The sequence below is a fragment of the Psammomys obesus genome, unplaced genomic scaffold (genome assembly GCF_907164565.1).
Source record: "Psammomys obesus unplaced genomic scaffold, mPsaObe1.curated_primary_1811, whole genome shotgun sequence".
NCBI lineage: Eukaryota > Metazoa > Chordata > Mammalia > Rodentia > Muridae > Psammomys > Psammomys obesus.
Window position 1 is genome coordinate 6,997,425 of NW_026596120.1, and position 22,481 is coordinate 7,019,905.

Consider the following 22,481-nt stretch of genomic DNA (forward strand, 5'->3'; position numbering starts at 1 on the left):
TAGGTTGCTGCACAGTAGGTGCCCTCCATTAGAGTGAGCACAACCCATCCTATCCCAGCTTTCCTGTGTATCTGTGTGTCTATTCTTTCTTCACTCCCTTGTCGCCCCAATCAGGGCTCCAGGACCAAGTCACGCAGGACACGACAACTTCACTTTTCACTTAGGCAAAACTTAACATTTGTACACCTTGGCACGATTATGGAAATTTCCAGAAATTTCCAGAAAAAGCCTGTCAGGAGACAGGTGAGCTGTCATTTCTGCTGTAGGGGAGGAAGGGCTTCTCGGGGCCTATTCATAAATGTTTTGCCTTCTATAGTAGCTGTGAATAATTAACAAAACCACTAGGAACAGGAAAACGTTACTATTAAGTGAAAAAGTAAGAGTATAAAGCAAGTTGCAGTATGATGTGTCCAGTTTGATCTCAATCAGATAAAAGACTGGACAGAGTGTGGGCTTTGCCTGTTTTAAGACAAAGATAAGAGACTTTTTCTTGCTAATATGGAACTCAGAACCTAGTGCTTCTTTAAAAGATGAATTTAAGGGATAGAGATATGTCTCTGTGCTTAAGAACACTGGCTGCTCTTCTAAAGAACCCAGGTTTGAATCCGAGCATCCACACGGCAGCTCCCACCTGTCTATAACTCAAGTTTCAGAGGATGGGATAATCTGGCCTTTCCCAGGCACCAGGCACTCATGTGGTCCACAGACATACATGTGGACAAAACACCCCTACAAATTAAATGTGTGTGTGCACTAAAGATGGATTTTATCTAATTGCTGTGAGACACGGTCCTTTTCTTTCAAAAGTAGTAAGGGCTTGTGTGCCCTGAACCTCTGTATTCTCCTTCACACCCATCAGACAATCATATGAGGTTGTGAACTCAAACTCCCACCAATTTGATGAGACACAGTCACCATTTACACTAAGGATAAAAGGGTCATCTTGGTCTTCTGTGCTCACTAGCCCAGTTTGGGTTCTGGGTAATACCCCCTTTTTTTTTTCCAAAAAGAAACTGTGGGCTAGAGAGAAGGCTCGGTGGTTCAGAGCACTTGCTCTTGCAAAGGTTCGATTCCCAGCATGCACACAGCAGCTCAGAGCTGCCTGTAACTCAAGTTCCAGAGGATCCAATACCCTCTTCTGGCCTCCACAGAATGCATGAAGTGCACAGACAATAAATCCAAGCGAAGCAGCCACGTGCATAAGAGTACATTTTTTTTAAATTGCTTTGCTGAGTTACTTCTGCTTTGTTGGTGTGTTCCTTCATGCGATACCAAGATTATTCTTTTCTATCAGTGTGAGGTCCCACCTTGGATCTCACATCCATCTGGCAGAGTGCTGGGATGCCCTCTCCCTTGGGAGAAACATGACCCACACCGTGTTTCAATGGCTCCCAGGGTCTTAGGTGAACTTTGGATCAGTACTGATCCCAGAACGGAAACATTCCTTGGTGGCTGGGTCACCCTGGAGTTTGGATGAGGCAGTGAATGAGATGTGTCCCTGACATGAAGTACCCTGATCCACAGCTTCATGTGTGTTCTTGGTGATTTCAGGTAACCCTCTTGCTCAGAAGCACCTCACCCAGAACATCACCCTCTGAAGAAGGCAGTCAGAGACTAAGAAAGCACTGGAAACAGGGGTGCAAGAAACTTCCATTCTGGTGAGACTCTGTGAGGTTAGCTCTCATGAAACCAAGATGGGAAGCAATTGGGGTAAAAAGAGCTCTAAGAAAACAGGCTCCCCAAGACAGCAGTGAACCAACTCCTCTAGTGGGAGGAGAGACGCTCCAACACCATTCAATACATTTCTCCCTAACCCTGCTAAGGAGAGCACCAGACACTGTAAAAGAAACCACGATAAGGCTACTTGGGTATCAAACCAGGACTGGCTATTTTTGACAAGCTGGATCTTAAATTCCAGCCAACACAGAGGATCACAGACCCATCTAACCTTAGCCCAAACCATGCTTGGGTGGGGCCAAAAACAGCACCTAGGCCATTTTCTTCTTCCCAGAGCAACAGCGCCACCTATGGGCACCGGGCACACCTGCCATTCTGTTCTCTTCTTTCCTAGGTTCCCTTCTGAGCAACAGCTTGTCTCTAGGAACTAAGGGCAAGTCAGACAAAAATCCAGATGGCATTGCCTGGCATCCACGGTTACAATTTGTGGTGAGACATATGGACGCCCTTTGCTTGGGCAGTGTGGTGGTTTGCGTAAGGAATGTCCCCCGAGGCTCTAGTATTTGACACCTGGTCCCAGTTGTTGGGTGTTGCTTAGGTAGGTTTAGAATGGCCAGGCATGCTGGAGGCAGTGTGGCACTGGGGGAGGCTTTCAGAGTAGACAGTGTGACCCTACTCTGAGTTCACTGTGTGCGCTTCATGCTGTGGCCAAAGATGTGATCTCTCTCTGCTCCCTGCTGCCATGATGGACTCTCACCCCTCTGGAACCACAAACCCAAATAAAACCTCCCATCTATACTTATTTTATATCGTCTGTCTGTCTTTCTCTCTCTCTCTCTCTCACTCTCTGTTTCCTTCCTTTCTTTCCTTCTTTCCCTTTCTCTCTCTCTTCTTTTTCTTAACAGAAAAGTAACTAACTAATCCAAATTAAGACCATGGAATTTTTTCTTGTTTATTTGACTGTCTTTTTGGGGAGCCTACATGCACTGGCCACTGTGCTGTTTCCTCCTTGGATCCATCCTACCCTAAATCAGGTACTCTTCCCCCCCCCCCAAAGAAAAGGAGGTGACTATCTACACCTAATTTGTGATGTTCACATACCCCACAGGGACTTGTGCCGTGATGGAGGATAGGCTTATTTTAACATGGATCTGAACTCTCCACAAATACAAAGTAACCATATTGCTTTGTTGACGTCTTGGCCAGGGAGGTCCTCAAGAAACCAGCTGTGCCTGCTTAGGGAACATCATCAAAGCTGGACTTGTTTGATTACTGACAAAGATTATGATGCCTAATCTTTTTTTTTTCTTCAGAATGGAAAAAAACTGGAAAGTTTGAAGCAAGCTATAAAGGTCTGATCAAATGACATGGGGGTATGTAAAAGATGAGACTTTGCAGTAAAATGTCTAAGGTCAAAGTTCAACCCATTGCTGTCAAAACACTGCTTAACTCTATGTCTAATCAATGTTTATTTAAAAGTGCTTGTTTTTATCCCAGCTTTATCTAAATATTACACAACAGTTAAAAGTACCAAGCTGGTGTAGTCTGTGATCAGTAGACGTATGTGGTGATTTAAGTAAGAGTGGCTCCCATAGGCTGCCATATTTTGATGCTTAGACATCAGGGAGTGACAACTGAGAAGGATTAGGTGTGGTCTTGTTGAAGGAAGTGTGTCACTGAGGGCGGGCTTTGAGGTTTTGCAAGCCCAAGCCAGGCCCAGTGTCTTGCTCTTCCTGCTGCCTGCACATATGGACACAGAACCGTCAGCCACTTCTCCAGCACCGTGTCTGCCTGCCATGATGACAATGGACTAAATTTCTGAAACTGTAAGCAAGCCCCAATGAAATGCTTTCTTTATGAGTTGCCTTGGTCATGTTATCTCTTCACATCAATAGAACACTGACTAAGACATAGTGCTTAACTACCCTGATGTGGTCAGAGGAATTGGAAGGGAAGGGCATTTCCCCTTTGTCCTCCAATGCCAACTATGTCACAGGGGACTGTGAGACATCTCTAAAATGTCCGGTATACTGTGGGCAATCACCTGTCCTCTTGTTGAAGAAGGGCCAGGAGGAGCCCATGTGGTAAACTCTTACCATCATGTCCAGCCTACAAAGAGGGTCAACACAGAGAAAAATTTCCTCCATGCCCTCAAGCAAAGCTATGGTCAAGTAAGGACTTTATTCATCCTCATGTAGAACAACTGGTTAAAAGATGGCTGAAAGAGTCCCAGTCGGAAAACCAGATCCTCAGCTGGCCTTGACTGTTGGTAAAAAGGGACGGAAAGGTGATGAATTTTGGCCACCTGTGTGGTAATAAACACTCAGCAGGAAAGTATAAGCAAAGACTAAGATGGTTGGTGCGTCTCCTCCACACTCCAAGGGATCACATTCCTCACACATTAGGTGCTGCAGGATATTTGATCCCACTGTGAACCCCGAAAGTTCGAACTGTAAAAATGTGTTTGTTGTTTGGCTTGGCTCAGCCCTAACATACACCTTTAATCCAAAAACTCTGTTTATTACAAACAGGTGATTATGGTGTGGCTCAGCCCTAGCACACTCCTTTAATCCAAGAGCTTTCTGTACACAGGATTTAATAAAGTTAACCCTAGGTCAAGAGGTGGAGCAAGAAACCAGCTGACAGGGATTACGTAGTAAGGAGGGACTCTTGAGAGAGGGACATTTATGACAGTTTGGAGAAGGAGCTCTTCAGCTCCTTGGCCTTTGGTTTTTGGCTATTTAGCTCTTTGGCTTTTAGCTTTTTGACTTTTTTTTCCTTCTAAGCTGTCAGGTAAGCTAGCAGGCTTTTTCCTCCTGTGATGTGGGCTGAGAAGGAAGATAAGCTGGGTGCTTTCTCTGCCTCTCTGAACTAGCAAGTTTTCAGCCCAGCATCTGGCTCCTGAGTCTTACTGGTAAAGTAGAACGGTTGGAATTTTCATTCTTTAAAACAACAATTAGGCTTAAATTCATATGGGATGTTGTCTAAACAACTACTTCTCACTAATAATTTTCTTCTTGATAAGAAAAACGAGGCCCTGATGCAGCTGCCTACAGCCAGGAGAGACGGGTCCACTACTGTTGAACCTAAGAAGTAAATGAGAGCTAAGATTCTCTTCTCTCCCTATCGAGAGCCATCTGGTGACCTCCCACCAGTGTGCTGGGACACAGCCACCACCACAAAAAGGGATGCTGCACCCTTTTTGTTACATTTGCTGTGTCCCTTTGTGCCACACTACCATTCTTCTTTTCCTACCTGGGAAAAATTTAAAAGCAACTTGTTCTCTGGAATGAGCATTATCTACCTCTTGGGACTGGGGGGGGGGGGGGGTCAGCACCATGCACCCTGCAGAGCCCACAGAACCAGCGAATGGTGACTACCTCTTCCTTGTTATTCTCAGTCTCTGAGGCACATGGACCACTGGTCAGAGACTCCCTTGGATTCACATCAACCTCCTTTGAGGCAAAGGGAAAGAAAGCTGTTCATTCAGCTGTGTGAAGGTTGCTCTCTCTGCCCCACCCCCACCAAATCCACTGCAATAAAACTTGTAGGGAGAAGAAGGAAATTGCCCTTGGGGCCATTCATCACAATGAGGGCAGCTGACAGCTCTCAGTTCAGCCCTCAGTTCCCTAAGGAGAAACAGCAGCAAAGCTATGCTGGCAGTACTTGTGTGTGAGGGCTGATCCTCCGAAGGCTGAGCTGACCACACACCTGCCTGGCTGACCAGGTTCTCACATGTGGGTGATGGAAGCCCCTGGAATGCTGGTTAGCGGCTAATGGTCTCACAGAGGAGACCTGATTTCTCACACCAGGCGCCACGTGTGGCAAGAGGAAGCCCATCCAGTGGGTTTTAGAGCTGAGGTGTGGGTATGAGGCTGAAATCGAGGTAGGTACTAACCACAAGCAGATCGCATCTGGGCAAGTGGCACAGGGTACTGGTAGGAATCCAAAGGAAAAGTGAAAGTGCATGCCAGCTTCAGAGCCTCATCCGCAGAGCTCCAGGAAAGCCCTCCATCAAAACTCCCACGGGTTAGGTGTCTCGATAGGTGATGACAGCGCCAACTTCTCGCTGGTGCTCTGATGCCAGACTCTATTTTTACAACCTGAGTAATGCCTGGGCAACGGACCAGCCGAGGGCTGGCGACAGAGGGATAGGGTATGGGAGGTGACGGCACAAGCGATGAAGCCCACAGCCTCCTCAGCTTCCAGCAACAAAGTCTCCAGAGCGGGAGTTTAGAAAGGTAGCAAAGACCTGCTCCAGCTCTGACCCCCAAATGCCGCAGCCCTAGCACTTCACAGCCAGGCCCTGAATGCCGCGGGCTGGGCCCTCAGCTGCCTTAGGCACAACCTCCTGCCACCTCTGTTGCTGAAGCCAGTGAATGGCCCCGCTGCTCCACCCCAGCTTTGGCACACTGGACTACAAGAACCTCATGCAGCCATTTTCATAAACTAGTGTCTGGGTCCATGGCACTGGCTTTGGCTTGGCCTTGACAACTTCTTGACTTGTTTTATTCCTGATCATCCTTAAACTCAGCATAGAGGTCACCTTCCCAGATGGCTGCCTTGAGTCCAAGGCTGGGTGACAGCCTTCAATACTGGACAATCTCAGTGCCCAGGGCCGACCTTCCTAGGATGCCCATCAACATTAAGGGCTCATCTCAGTTTCCTCCCTGGTTTCTTCCAAGTTGCAGGTGAAGAGGAAGGAAGGGAAAATGGGAGGGGGAGGGCACTAAAAAGAGCACTGTGGCTAGAAAAGCACCTGTCACAGGAACCTACAACAAACTGGAGAAAGCCAATAAATCAGCCACTTCTCACCAATAAAACGTTTTCCTTACTGACAAACATGAGCAGGAAATACGGGAAAACACTTCTCAGTAAAAACGACTGGGCATTGAAGGTCACGCTTTGCTGTGTGGAGCTATGGGCGAAGAGTGGGCTTTAGAAGAAGGGAAACTTTGGAATGCTGGCTAGGCTCAAGGAGCATTCTCAGGCTCTCCTGGTCTTGGGGAACTGAAGGTCACTTTCCCGGGGATAATCTCCAGCTACTGTGATGAATCAACACGGAGCGATTCTGCCAGGCTGAGGAGAACATGGCATGGGCCAAGACCTCTCATTCTCCTACTGAGTCATCTCGTAATTCCGAATGGAAGCAAAGACACAGTAATTTAAAACAGATGTCTCAGAGCTGGAGAGACGGCTCAGAGCCTATGAGCACTGGGACCAGGGTTCAATTCCCAGCACCTACATGATGGCTCACAACTGTCCTGCTTCAGGGGATCCGACTTCCTCACACATACAGACAACACCAATATACATAAAATAAAAAATAAATTATTAAAATGGTTTTGGAGCCTTCCAAGCACCTCTCCTTCTATGATGAAGCATCCCTAACTGCCCCTCAATATTCATCCCCTCTTCCTTGCTAACAGAGCACTGACTTTGGAGGAGACTGTATAGCTAAGACTGTGGCTAATCGTCAATCCATCTCCTCTTCCTCCTAGATGTGCAACAGATAACATTTCCCAGCCTTCCCTGCAGAAAGTGTGCAAGCTCCGGGTTGAACCCTCACCGACGGATGCCAGAGGCAGTAGATCACCTCAAGCCTGGCCCATGAACTATTGCGACACTGCCCCCATGTCCCTACCTCCACCACTGATTGGTACCAATGAGTACGGCTACCTATGCGTGCCACCCCCACCATCAGGAACAGCCAGTGTTGGACTCGTGTGCAGAAAGCATATTCCTATCACTGTAGCCATGAAAGTTATCTGTTTTGGGCGGGAGAGATGGCTCAGAGGTTAAGAGCACTGGCTGCTCTTCCAAAGGTCCTGAGTTCAATTCCCAGCAACCACATGGTGGCTCACAACCATCTCTAATGAGACTTGGTGCCCTTCTGGCCTGCAGCTGACAAAAATATATAATAAATAAATCTTAAAAAAAGAAAGTTATCTGATTTATGTTAGCATGAACCTTCTTCGGTGGACCCTGAAAATATCTACACGGCCCCTTTAACTGGCAGAAACCATGTGATAAATTTTCTGACCATTAAGTATAAGGACATTCTGCTGGGGTCTTCAGGAAAACGGCTCCTTTCCTGATAGAAGTTACCAAATGTGGCTGTTGACTTTTCTGAGGCAGACAGCTTGACCAAGGATGGGTAATTTCCTCCAATACCGAGCAACCTCAGTACCCAGGGTGCATTTCTAAAATATACTTACCCTTCAAACAGTACCCATCAGCACTACAGGTCTGTATCAGTCTCCTTGCCAGCTGCCTCCCCTCCCCTCCCCTCCCCTCCCCACCAGCTTGAGGGGCTTGGATCTGAGTAAGCAGCAGTGCTCAGCAGATGTGCAAGACAAAAGGACAGAAGGAGGAAGGATGCTGCAGATGAAGAAGCACCTGTCCCTGTAACCTACAACAAACCGAAGAATAAGGGAGGAACATCGGAAGTGTGACAACAGCTGCTGAAAACAACAGCCTCCCACCTTCAGACATTTTGCTACATGAGGCCCTACGCTCAGGCCACTAAGTCAGGATTCCACACTACCTGCAGCCAAGGACACTCACCAACGCCTGCTTCGCTCATTCTGTTACCTAGTCACTCAGTCTGTACGAGGCCCTATTTCACCGAAGTCTGTATTAAGAGCGAACACTTCTGAGACGTGCTGGGTGCGCTGTCCTCCACTCCCCAGACACCACTGGGAGACAGGCCCCTGCGCAGTCAGTGTGAAGGATAGATACCGAGAGGATACCCGGTGTCTGCTGGGGCTGGAGCACTGGCTCACGGTCCGGGACCAAGGTGAGACTCTCTCAACTCCTTTCTGGCACTGCGCACCCAAAGTTAACGCTTCTCAAGCTGAGAGCAAGTAAAAAGGATGCACCTTCCGTAGCTGAGCGGACTGCAATTACCCACTGCAAGCAGAGTCGTTAAATACCATCCATTAATGCAGCTGCTCCAGGATAATCACCGGTCATTAGATCAAGAATGCACAAGAGGAGAAAAATCAAAACTCAGATGCCATCAGCTCAGAAACGCTGGAGACAATAGGGTGAGCTGGGCTCCTTCTGCCTGCTGGTTCTTAGTTAGCTTCCAAAATATACTTTCTCTAGAAGTCAGTAATTTTTCACCTTGGAGACAGAGCCAAAAAAATGAACCATCTAGGCCATGACCTTCAATCATTAATGTCCAAGCTTTGATTTTTTTCAGGTCTGAATTTCCATTAAGAACCAGGACAGAGGCAGACAGATTGGCGGCAAAAGAGGTCTGAGCTGGAAGAGAAAAGGAAAACCAGAGAAGTCAGAGCTCCAAGCCAGAGAAGTTGCCCCCTTTTAACTCAATTCTTTGGACATGAATGAAATCATTTGCCATTTCTGAGTATGAGGCAAGATTCTTTTTTTTTTTCTGAGACAAAACCTCATTCATTTCAAATTTAAGCGGTTTTGTAATCAATAGAAATGAATAGGATGCTCAGTAATAGACAAGGATACCAGCTTCCTGGCTACCCACACTCAGAGCAGGAAGTGCTGAGGTTCCTAACGAGTCCATCGCAGAGGTGTCGCAGGGCACAGCCCATGGCTTCAGGTCCCGTGTCAGCTCTGCCAAGGCTCAGGGTAGACAGGCCAGCTGCAGGATGGACCAGTTAGTAAATCCAAACCTACCAACAGCCTCTCAGGTTAAAAAGGCTTGGTATGGCAGGACCAGGTAGCCTGACTCCTTGCCTCTGTCTCCAGCTACTCCAGCAGCTAGCCACTCACTGAGTGAAAACTGGGAGCCCAATGGTTTGGAGGCTACTGGGGCAGCTGAAGAGCCAATATGAAACAGGAGCAGGGATAGCATTCTGTCAACTGGGAGCAAGAATAATGCTGGGAATATTAGCAGGTGAGCCAATATTGGGCTTCCGGTCTCTGGTCCCAATTCCCACTAATGATCCCTATCCGAGAATGAGTTAAAGTATTAACCACAGAGCAGTGAAATGAGTTTCCAGTTTACTTAAACAGCTGTCAAGGACACCACATGACAGCAGCATACATCAGCTGAAGGTCACCAGCCTTCCCCTCTTCCATCCTCATCACTCAGCTGCTCATAGCCATGACAGGGTGGCCATGAGCCAGGTGAGAGCTTGAGATGGTTCTTCACGGTCATACTAGTTCTTTGCTGTGAACAGAGGCTTAAAACCCTTTGTTCCATGAGGACATACATATTTTGTCCATTATTCTATATCTATCCTCTTGGACAAAGGATAGTGGAAGAGTGCTTGCCCAGCATGCATGAGGCCCGGAGTTCAAACCCCAGCGACACGTAAATACTTTAAAGGCTATTTCTAAATCTATCAACTCAACATAGTCAGCTTGCATCTCAACCAATATGAGCAGCAATAATAGTTAATATTCGTTAAGCATGTACCATGCACAGGTTCCGAACCCTTGGCATATAATATTATTAAACTGCATGACACAACAAAGTACTCAATGTTACGAGTAAGGAAACTGAGGCACAGGAGTTAAGTAGCTTGCCCAAGGAGACAAGGCTAGTGAGGCCACACCTAGAATTACACTCTGAGTCTCCACAGCTACCCGAGTACTGGGGGCTGAACTGCACGACCAAAGCCAGGTCCTCCAGGAGAAGAAAGCCCTCAACAGAGACTCCCACAGCTACACACCCGGGCGATCTCTCCAGGAAGTTAACAGAACACAGGCTGATTTGTTTGACTTTCAGGATCCTCTAAGGAAAGCCAATACCCACTTACACAGCTAAGAGGCCACCTGCAATCTCCAAATGGCGGTATAATCACATCGGATTAACCAGCAACTGTGGCAGGATTATCCAAATCAAGTCTCTGTTCAAGAGAGCTGAATTTTAAGGAGAGACTTCATTTATTAATGTTTTTCTTTTAAAGACATGGTCCCTCTTTGTATCTCAGGCTGGACTCCCCACACCCGCAATCCTCCGGTGTCAGCCTCCCAGGTGTGGGTTCACAGGCGTTTGCCACCACACTGGGTTCTGAGGCAAGCCTTTCAGACACCCCTAAGACCCGTTCCTCCGCTATTCATTACTTCCCTTGCTATGACTAAACACCTGACAAGAAGCGGCTTAAGGGAAGAAGGATTTATTGGGGCTTACTGGTCCAGCGGATGCAGTCCACTGTGGCAGGAATGATAAGGCAGCAGGAGGTGGCTGCTTGCATTCCATCCACAGTTGGAAGCACAGAGCTGTGAACGTGGGGCTCAGCTCGCTTTCTGCTTTTCATTCGGTCCTGGACCGCAGCCCACACAACAAACTGTACTGGCCGTCGTTACGTTAGGCCTCCCCATCTCAGTTAAGATCTTCTAGATAATCCCACACTGGCATGCCCAGAGGTGTGTCTCTTAGGTGCTTCCAGACCCTGTCAACCTAATCAAAACTATCACACCCCACTGCAATACAGATCACTGACTTTCTGGAGGGTTCTGATGAGACCAAGGGCATACAAATAGGGGTCAAACTTCTGTACTTGCCCAAATGTCTGCAGTGGCCATAGAGGCCAGAAGGGAAGCGACACATTCTTTAGAGTCACAGATGGTTGTGAGCAGACATGTGGGTGCTGGGAATTGAACCCAGGTCCTCAGGAAGAGCAGCGACTGCTCTTAATCACCGAGCCATTGCTCCAGCCACTGTCTATATTTAAAAGGAAGTTCGAATATGTATCTCCCTACATTTTACTAGTAACTTTCAAGGCACACAGGTTTACTTCTAAGCTTTTAAACAGTTCTGCTCCAGCTTCAACAACTTTAGCGCAACCCAACTTCCTGATTTTAGAAGTGAAGCCTTAGCAATGCTTTTCTTCTATCTTCAGATTCTTCTGTATTTGCAATCAACAAAATTAGCATGATGCTCATTTTATTTTATAGTTGAAATGCTCAAAATAGTATTTTCTGTCTCTAAAGGTCAGTCTTAGATCGAAGAATGAGGCCAGCTGAGGGGGGCAAACTGCAGTGTGTTGGTTGAAGAGAGAGGTCTCTAGAAAGCAAAGGGGCTAGGATAAACAGCATTCAAAGTATGTGCTAATTCGGTGTAAATGTTGGATTTACACTGTGTGGAAAGGAAGGGGAGGAGAAAGGGGGTTCAAAACCAAGCATGATAACTCTGATCTTGGTCTGTTTTTTAAAGGTCTGGTTTCCATGCTCTTGGCTACAGCTCTCCCTAAGGAAGCGGGTTACATACAGTGATGCAGAGGGCGGCAAGGAGATGAAAAAAAAACGATACCTTTCAAACAGAGGTGTGAGTATGCATGCTGGAGTGTGACTGCAATTATTAAATGAATTTCTAAGTTCCTATGGGTCCCTACTAGCTGGGGGGAACTGAGGGAAAAATGGGAGAATCCAGAAGTGGGAAATTCACCCCAGGAACTGTCTGTGTTCTACATTACCATCTATTATATATTATAAATATATAGTATATACTATATAATAGTTACCATCTATTATATACTATATACATCTAAATATTCTATTATAATTACCATCTATTATTAGATATCTGAGTTTCCCAAACGGTCCTCCAACATACGATGGGTAAAGAGATGGAGGGCTGTACCCATGGGTGAAACGTTTGTGTGAAAGATGTCCTAGCCAAGAGGAAGAGTGGGCCCTGTTCTATCTGCAAGACTGTCTGACAGGTCCAAAACAGGTGCCTGAGAGACCGCCTCTCTCCTCCTAGTGAAGGCAATTCTCTCCTTCACTCACTGAAGGCAGGTGCACTGCGCTCTTCTAGACAGTTTCCACGACCTAAAGAATGAGGTGGCTCCCCACGCCAGCCTCCAGACCAACCTGGCTCAGTGGGCCAGATCCCCAGGGCACACTCCTGACACAGTGTCCTCCCATCTGGACATGGCCATCTCGTAGATGGCTTCCCAGGCCTTTTAAGAGCCAGAATAGTGAGCCCAGCAAACTTTTCTTCAGAACACAGTGAGTCCATTTTTTCCTAGCTCAGTGACTCTGCCACTAGCCATACCCCTACACCAGAATGCAGGCACATTTCTAACCTACCAACCAGAGTTCAGGCCTGGGCAGACCTTGGAGCTGAAACCCCTCTTCTGGGTTGTCAGGACTCTACTGTTCTCCTATCTTCTCTCCTGCCTCCTCCATTTAGTAGCATCTTTCTCTCTCCCCCTCCCTTTCTCACTCACAAACCGCAGGCATTAATTAAACCTCTTCTAGAAAACAGATTTTTACCAGCTGCAGGAATTCTGGGTAAGAGCCAAACCTGAGGACAGAAACAGTCTGGGTGGGAAAGATAAGCTATTGACAACCATGGCGAGTAGTACTCTGAATTCTAGATGTCCCCAGATTCCCAGGCAGAGTGGCCAGAGGCCCTACAGCCCGGACTCTAGGTGTGCCCTTCCTCAAATTGGCCTTTCACATGAACAGAAGAGCTGGACTCTGCTTTCTCGGCCTACAACAAGCTACCCTTACAGACCAAAGCACAGCCCTCAACACGGGAGGGTCTCCCTACCCCCGCAGAACTGTAAAACATGTCACCAGGAATGTGCAGGAAGGGACTCCCCTAGGCTGCCACAGGATCCAGTTCTGGAGCGGGCAGCACCCACTAGAGTGGCAACAGCAGAGCAAGAAGTGGTGGGTGGGGCTGCGCAAGGGACCCCATCTCCCTAGCAGCTTCCTCCATCAGCAGGCAGGGGTTGGGGATGTCCAAGAAGCCAGGGCCACCAGGTGTGGTGGTACAGGTCTTTAACTCCAGCACTTGGGATGCTTAGGCAGGTGGATCTCTGTGAGTTTGAGTCCAGCCTGAACTACATAGAATTCCAGGCCAGACAGAATAAATAAGTAAATAAGAGTAGTATGAAGGGTCAGTCTTGGTGGACTTCCCTCACCTCTCAGGAGACATCCTTAGGGCTTCCCCAGAACTCTGATCACCCCCCTCCCCCCGTACTCCCATTTCTGGGATGAAGAGAACTATTTCCTTCCTCAAAAGTCTGGAGCCTCCACTGAGGGATAGGTCCAGCTGTCAGAGCCTAACCTAGAAACCGAACCTTTTACCCCTTATCTGCCCCTTCACAGCCCTTGTCCCACTAACTCATAGTGAGTCAGTCTCCAGCAAGAGAGATTTTAACATTTATACACATACATATTCAAATCTGTTAAGTCGAGAGATATTTTGAAAACACTGAAGCACAGTGGAGGACATGGGTTGTAGGCTCAAGACTGATGTAAGAAGGGTATTTTATGTTTTTCTTTCTTCTTTTAACAAACACCGAGTAAACAGGCCAGTGTTTAGCTCCTGGCCAGGTCCTAAGGTCACAGAAATCAGTCCACGCCCGTCCTGCCAGAGGGACTCCAGACAGCAGCCTATCACTGTGAGGACAAGGAGATCTACCCAGGAAGTGGTGAACACTCAGAAGGGGCCACGCTGAGCCCCCACTGTGTCTTTGGCTAGTTACTTATCTATTCAATGGTAAAGGAATACTAGGGGCCATCAAAGAAAAACCAGACATCCAGATAGTTGCACAGCTCCTAGTACTCCAGGTATCGCCACTGGTACCATCTGCAGACTCCCAAGGGATCTGTTATTGTGGACTGGCCGGGAGCCAATCCTAAAAGAGAAATACCAATACCCTTCACACGTTCTTTCTCTGAACAGGCAATTAATTTAATCTAAGATTTAATAATAATAATAAAAAAAAAACCAGAAGGGAAGGGGTGAACGCACACACTGGCTCCTGGGCTGTCACCATGCCATCTCCGCCTCTCTCCAGGGACCAGGAGGCTTTCCAAGCCATCTGCTTTAAATCCTCTTCCCACAGATGTCCCGACAGGGCACCAACACCTCTGGGGAGGGGGCTGTTGCCAAGCCCGACCGACAGTTCCAGAGCTCAGCACTGTCTAATTCCACAGTCGGGGTCCACCTTAGCGTATGCCAGAAAGAGCTGCAAATGACCCTCCGTGGTGGAACTCTCCCAGGGCCCCTCTTTGATCATTCACCCCACGCTCCCCTATCCACACCAGATCTGATAAAATTAACTGATTTTTACCTGTTGAATGTTGAGAAAGCAACCTTGCCTTTCCACAAAGACACTGGCCCACCCAAGAGGGGACAGTCACGTTCCCTCGTGCTTCCTTTAGCCGAAGTGGGTGGGAGTTAGGGATATGACTCCATCGCTAATCATTCCCCATCCACAGGTATTACCGAAAAAGCCAGCCGCCGGCGCAAAGAAAACCTGCTCCATGTTTGCGTGTGACAAAGCCGGGTTCTTTTTAGAAATCGCAGCCTATCCAAGTTCACCAAGCAAAAGCAAGCAAGGAAGTATCTACACTGTCCTAAGGCAGAGCACCGAACAGGCTTAACCTGCACGCGAGGAGTGGCCCCAAGCTGGGCCCAGGGTTCCAGCGCCGCAGGTAGGTGGAGAAGCAGCCCTACCCCCGGGGCAGGCCGTGAAGTTACAGCTACCTTTCACCTGGGCACCGCAGGTTCGAAACAGCTGGGGGAAGGGGACCCCCGGAACTCCGATTCCCGCCGCAATCGCGCGGGGGCAGAATGGGAGCCCCCCTCCCCCCGGGGTGGCGACCAGGGAGAGGGAGGCGTGGGAGTATTCGCGGGGGAAAGTGGGGTGTGCAGGCAGGCTTCTAGGGCGCAGGAGGGCGGGTGGTGAAAAGGGAGGCGGCTCAGAGGGCGGGGACCCCCGGCACGGGGAGGAGGTGTAGGGGAGAGGTGGAAACTGGGGAGCGCGTAGATGAGACGAAAAGCTCAGCGGCGGGGTTCACCCCCGCTGCTGGAAAGCACGCCCCTGCCTCCCGACCCCGGCATCGCGGACCTCCGAATCGCTCGGGCCCGGCGCGCGCCGCACTCACCGCCTAAGGTCCCGGCCTCCCTCGGTCGCTGTGCGTAGGGCTCTCCACCCGCAGCCAGCTCCTCCTGGCCGGAGTGCAGCGGCGGAGGCGCGCGCAGGACGCCGGGTTCGGGGGTTCCGCAGCGCCCCCTACCGGGCCCACCGGAGCCCCTGCCCGGCCCGACACGCTCGGTGCGCCCCGGAGCTCCGCCCCGCAGGCTGCCTGCCGTGCGGGACTAGCTGGCCGCGGCGCCCCGCACCCTGGGGCCTGGGGAGCGGACACGTCCTCGGGGTGTCCAGACGGCCCTCCGGACAGGCTCGGGCCACAGCCCGGGGCGTGGAGAGCACGCGCAACTCGGAGCGCACAGGGCCTGTGTTTGTCCCTACGCCGGACCAGGGAGGATGCCAGGGCCCCGGAACACGACCCTGGACCCGCCTCGGCCCCAGCAGCGGGTGCTCCGGGGCTGCGAGCCTGACCCCACGCAGCGGATCTAGCCGCGAACGTGGCTTCTCGGGTGCCGCGTGAACTCAAACTGTCAAGATCCTAGCCACCGCGCCACCCACACCCACGCGCCTGTCCCGCTCTTCTCTTCCGGCGCGGGCCACATCCGGCCTGTGTCTGCTCTAGACTTCGCTGTGGTTTTTGTCCCTAAAGGCCTGCAGGCACCCTAGAGAGGTAGCAGACGGTGCAGTATTCCTGCACGGCCCCGGGGCCTGCCGCTGAACCTCCGCGCGGCAGTAGTTCTGTGATGCGTTGTTTTATTTAATCAGTTTGTGAGTCGTCGTCTTTTTTTTTTTTTTTTTTTTTTTTCAAATGTTGGTAAGAGGGATCTCACCAACGGCAATCATCAGGCCTTTGTTGTCAGTTTCAAGTCTACTGCGACACCCCTGTGTGCCTGTCTCTCAGCTCACTCTGGGCAAAACAGGTGCAGTAAGCCACTGTTTCCTCTGAGGTTGCGGTTCCAAGGGAGCTCAGCACTTGACTTTCCCTAACTTGTTGAGTAATGACTAATCCAGATACTTTATATCTTACCCATATTTCTGTCTATCTCCGATTTCCCCTGTCAAATCGGCACGTCTCACAAGGTTCTGCTTCCCTGGTCCCATCTACCACTGTGGTCCAGCCATCTGGAATACCCTCTTCATCTGAAGCCTTGATGGCCAGCAGGCACCTGCCTGAGGACAGTAGTTACTAGCTAGTGCGATCCCTCCCACCTTACCCAGACCCAACACCACCTTCAGCCTGCTTATGCTTTGAGTACTGTTGACAGTGTTCTGCAATGCATGAGCATGAAATCTAACGTCCCTCTCCCCCTTAAACCACCTGCCCCGGCCCTCCGGGACCCTAACATGTTCTCTTCCTTCACTCTGGAGACTCTGACAGTTCTGCACTAATTCTAAGTTCCACTCCTTCACAAGTCACACAGGCTGCAAATGCCAAACGATCACATCCATACAAGCTCAAACCAAAACAAAAATGTGAAAAATAAATAAATAAAGCTTAGGGCAGCTTCAGGCCTGAAACCTGACCTCTACTAACTACCCTTTAAGGACCACAAGGAAGCTCCAGGAGACCCAGGCTCACAACTCTCCCCCCAGCCCAAAACCAAGCTCTCTCTCCAACTACTCAGGCAAGCCTCAGACCTGGCCTCTTTCTTCAGGATTGGGCCCAGTCCTTTGTCACAACCACACTAACCAATAGGGTTGGTTCCCTTTCTTGGCTGCTTTCTCGCCCTTCACGTGGAGTGTGTGGGCAGTCCTAGGCCCAGTGCCATCCCCAGGGCACCATTCTTCTCTTGCCACTATCCCACCTGACCGTGGCTTTCTTCTGGTAGTGCCCAGGCTAGAAGTGATACACAGGCCTCCTCTGCATGTATCTTCCTCCACAAAGCACTTAGGGTTTCCATCTGCGCCACCCCGCATCTTACCTTGAGACCAGGATTGTCTTCTTGTCACCCTTGGGCTCTCTGGCCTCTTTCCCTCATCCTCTGTTCCCTGAAGGCTTGGATGTCATCCCCATTCTGGAGAAAGCATCCCACCTTTCCTAAGGACTTTTCAGGATGGAGGGTTTTTAGGGAAAAGAAAAGGAAAGGTTTCTGCAGGGGACTATACACAGGGAATCATATCAGGCCCACCGATCACATTAAATCTCCTTCCTCTCTTTAGTGATGAAATAGGGTAACCCCCCACCCTGAGGCAGCGGGAGCCACTGGGCTACCAGCTGAGGAGGCTGTGCCGGATCACAGATACCCTCACGCAGGATGGAGGAGCAGATTTCTCTCACAGTGGACACCAACCAAGTACATATTCCAAATATCCCCTACCTTCCTCCGAGTGAAGTCGAAATTCTGTTTCTCTGGACCTGGCAACCGAGAGAGTCCTGACCGGGACAAGTCCCCAGCACAGTGTCACACATGGTCCTGAAAAACATTAGTTGTCATCATCACTATACATCCGGTAGGGCAGCAAACTGTGCCCCCTGGATAAGCCTAAAACAGAGAAGAAGCAAGATAGCACTGACTCCCACCCTCCCTCCCCAGCTGCGTGCAGCCTACTCCTTTGCCCTCGCCACACTCAACATCTGGCCTCCAGAAAAACACTCCACGTTCACTGAAAGCTGAGCCCGCCCGTCTTCTGAAAACACTGGTGGCTCCAAGTCATGCATATTCTGCTAGGCAGCACTCCTTGCCACTTTTGCCCCAGCCACCCCTGCTTGGATTGGAGCAGCCGTCAGCAGATGATTACCTGCACGTCACTCTGGACTCCGGAGCAAAAAAAAAAAAAAAGCCTCAAATATTTGCACAGCCTCCTTTGTCTGTGGACTTATAAAAGCCGCTCCCCGCCCACTCCCTTCCTACAGAGGCACTGCCATGGGTGCCTAATCTAGGGCAGAGCCTGAGCTACCAAATGACCTTGCCAAGGGTTCAGCCTAGGGAGAGGGACAGGCCACGTTATTTGAACCAGTCTCTAAGCTGCAAAGGCCTGGGATTGCCCACAGTTCTGCCTTACAGCTAACAGTATTTCTGTGCTGCCTGACAAAATGTTCAAATGAGCAATATTATTTCAAGATTCTCTTCATGGTGGGTTTTGTTTCTCTGGTTATAACAAGAATGTTCATTTACTACAAGAATGTGGAGAAATGCTAAGTGCTCAAAATTAAAGGTTAAGATAAGGATTATCCAGGATAGATTTCTGTCGATTCCTATAGCAGAGAACATCAGACTGACTGAAATACTTACGTTAAAATGGAAATTGTCCTGTCTACCCCACATCTGCAAACCCAGAACCTTGGAGAGAGAGAAGAGAACAAAATTTCTTGCAAAAGGTTAAAAGTCTGTTCTTAGGTGGCTGCACAGCTGCCCTTCCTGACACAAGCTCATGTTTGGGAAAGGCAGTCCCCTCCCAGCTCCAGGGTGGTCTGTCCTCATTTATGCATGCATGATTCCTTTTCCTTACTGCCAGCTGTGGTCTCTTCCCCAACCCCCACCAGGCTTATTATGAAAGCCCATTCTCACTCCTGAGAGCAATGGGGGGGGGGGGGAGGAAGGGGTGAACTCCTTTTTCCATCTATCTGGGTGAAATTTAATTATAAAGCCAAATCTGGAAAAACAGAACAGAAAATAACCACATTAAATAAAAATAAAAGAGGGCTCTGAACCTGACCTTGAGCCAAAAGAAAAAAAAAATAGAGTAATTCATTGAATCATAGATCTAAATATTCATTTTCTTTTGTCCTCCAAACTCTCAGCCCGACTGAAAGATGTTTCCAAGGACAAAAGAAATAAGCATTAGAAGAACGCACACAAGTCACATTTAGAAATCATAAAAAGACAAGGGCTGGGCTGGAGAGATGGTTCAGCGGTTGAGAACACTGGCTGCTCTTCCAAAGGACCCAGGTTCAAATCCCAGTACATAGCGGTTCACAACTGTCTGAAAATTCCAGTTCCAGTGGATCTGACACGACCACACAGACACACAGGGAGGCAGAATACCAATGTAAATAAAATAAAATAATTAAAAAATATATTTTTTAAAGAGACAAGGGCTGTGGCAAGGTTTTTTGTTTTTTGACTCTAAAACGGTGCCTAGAACATAGTAAGCATTTTATGAAAGCCAGATGAATGAGCATATGAATGGCCTTCTCATTTTGCAATAAGAAGCAAATCAGGAAGGACAGGAGAAGAGATGAAGGTCCCAGCAGAGATTTCTCAACTTCACACTGACATGAGCTACAGCAACTGGAGTTGAGGGTCCATGAAAAAGAAGGGTTCTGGGTACCACCACAGACTTTCCCTTAGGGCCCAAAGTAGCAAGATGTAAGCTAAAACAGAGTTAAAATACTGAGAGTCACCGTCAGTTCATGCAGAAGTCTATGGCAAAAGGAAAGCTGAGGCTAAGAATAATCACTTTGAGGCTAATAATAATAACTTTGCTCCAAAGTCACCCACAAAGTGAGATACTAAGATAGTGAGCTGGAACCCAGGTCCTCTGGATATTTCAGGGCCCTTTCACTGAACCTGGGCTTTTCTAATGGAAAACCGAAAACCAAAAACCAAACTAAACCAAACCAAAACCAAAAACATCAAAGCAGCTCTACAGAGGAGCCAAAGAAATTTGATTTTAAAATTTTCAAAAACTGCATACAAAAGCCCTGTGTGCCCAGGTCATCACACTCCTGAGCTCTGGCTGAGCAGGGCTCTGACATCTTTTGACTCTGGTCCAGCCTTTTCTGTTGCGCAACAGTTTATTCAGTTATTCTGCTTGATTAAAAAAGCACCACAGACGCTCATGTCCGAGCCTCTCTGTTCCCTTCCTTGGCCTGTACCCTGGAAACATGGTTTGAATATGAAGTGTTGCCCCAGAGGGATCATGTGCTTGAGGTTTGGAGGTGCTACCGATGGGTGGTTAGATCAAGAGGGTCTAATCTTACCTTCTTGCCCAAGAGTTCATAATTGAATGGGCTACTAGTTGAATGAAGTAGGTCACTGAGGTGTGACTTTGACAGATATATCTTTTCCCCAGGTTCTTGCTCTCTTTGCTTCCTAGCCACCATGAGGTAAGCAACTTGGTTCTGCTACTTCCTCTGCCCTCATCTTTGGCTTCTGTTCCGTCATGGCCCAGAAACAATGACCAGCCAACCATGGGCTAAAACCTCTGAACCATAACCATAAATGACTTCTCCCCTTACATTTTTTTTTTTTCCAAATCACATTTCCCCAGGAACAGTGTCACCCAAAAAGAATTTAATGGATGATTCTGATAGCATCAATGTCATTAGAGGAAAAGTGAGAAACCTTCCCCCCCCCCCTTACCAAAGGTAATTAACCCAAGAAGGGTTCATATTTTCTAAACCTCCCCTATTTTGTGACTTGACTTTTCACCCAACCCTCAGAGATTCCTGAGCTCTGCGGGCCAAAGCACATGACTCAGTGAAGCTGAGCTCCCACAAATGGGAGGAGAAACAGTTACCACTGTGCTAGGATTAAAAGATAGGGGCCATCTTGGCCGTGAGTGCTTGCTAACTCAGTCTGGGTTCTAGCATACCCTTTTTGCAAAGAGAAATCGCCTCGCTTGAGGTACTTTTACTCTGTGTGTTCTTTTGTGCCTCGTAGAAATTATTCTTTTCCAACAATATGAGACCTTGTCCTGGATTCAGATTCCTCCGGGAGAGTGTCCCTTGGTGACATGACCCATGTCATGCTGTGGTGGTTCCCAGGTGAACTATGCTCTTTTATTTATGTCAGTAACAATCCCAGGATTGACAGTTTCTCCACACCACCACCAAAAAGGGCCCCAAGAAAATACCAAGGAGACCAGGTAACTCTTGTGCACAAGGCCAAGAAGAGCGAAGGCCTATCTTGGTTGTCTGGTCGTCCGGGAAGTTGGAAGAGAGGTCACGAGCTATGAACATAAGCAAAGGCAGAATCCTGATCCATAGCTCGGCCAGTGCCTCTGGTGACTTCTGATGAGAAGCCTGCTGGTAAGTTGCACCTACCACAGGACACCGCCCTGCAGGAATCAGCCAGAGATTGGCTACGCAGTGGAAGTCAAAGCGAGAGAAACCTTCAGTATGGGGACTGAGGCGCTCTGAAACCCGGATGGGAAACAATTTAGCAAAACAAAAACGAAAAGCAAATCCCCCCCCCCCCCAGACTGAGGAGAATCAATTCCTCTGGCTAGCCCAGAGGCTCACCCACCCTGTTCTCCCTACCACTCTCGTTATTAAGGAGAGTTTGAAGAATGTGGAAAAGACCCCCCAAGACCCAAGCTCAGCACCCTGTTTCGGTCATCACCACTCTTTGGCCACGGATTTGCTCTTTGGGCACGGATTTGCTCTCCGTGCCTTCTCCACACTATTCTCTTAGAGAACCTGGGACGCTTTGAGTCAGATTTAGAGGAAGAGAGAACAAACACACCCTTGGTATGGTAAGGTCCTACACTCTGGCAAACCTTACAGTGCCCAGCAGTTAATTGCCTTTCTAATTATGCAAAGGCACCAAACAAGGCTCCCAATGTTTTAAATCAGGATTAACCACTTTTAACTTTTAACGAGTTGGTTTCTAAGGATCTTAAAGTTGCATCGAGCACAGAAGGTCACAGACTTGTCTGATCTCAGCCCCATACCGTGTTTGGGGTGGGACAAAATGACATCAAGCTCATTTCCCCAGTGTCTCAACGTGTTCCCAGAGCAACAGCGCCACCTAGCGTTGGGCACGCCTTCATTCCTTTCATGAGTTCCCAGTCCTAGCAACTGCTATCTATCTACGAGCAGAGGAGAGATCAAAACAGGTCCAGATGACCTTAGTTGGCATTCACTATTTACAGTCGGTGGTAACACATATGGACTCCCTTTTTTTGAAGCTGAAACCGTGGAATTCCTTCCTCTTTGTTTTTCTCCTGTTAAGGCCAAAATACCCAAGCCATATCCGCTGCCACCCCCACCCCTCTGCCAGTCACGCTAATCTAACTCCGGTGTTTGTTTTA

The 22,481-nt window shown here is 48.7% G+C and overlaps 1 protein-coding gene across 3 annotated transcripts in view; it reads right to left on the bottom strand.

Moving 5' to 3' along the window:
- Nucleotides 1-18,215, bottom strand: part of Pxylp1 (2-phosphoxylose phosphatase 1) — a 66,448-nt gene extending 48,233 nt beyond the window's left edge. The window contains exons 1-2 of one of the 3 annotated variants that reach the window (XM_055629841.1): nt 18,053-18,215; nt 17,822-17,917 (exon numbers count right to left, since the gene is read on the bottom strand). The gene's annotated coding sequence lies outside the window, so the exon portion shown is untranslated. Of the gene's footprint in view, nt 1-15,519; nt 16,059-17,821; nt 18,002-18,052 lie in introns of those variants that run through there. The other 2 variants (XM_055629843.1, XM_055629842.1) reach the window with 2 other exon arrangements.
- Nucleotides 18,216-22,481: the final 4,266 nt, after the last annotated feature.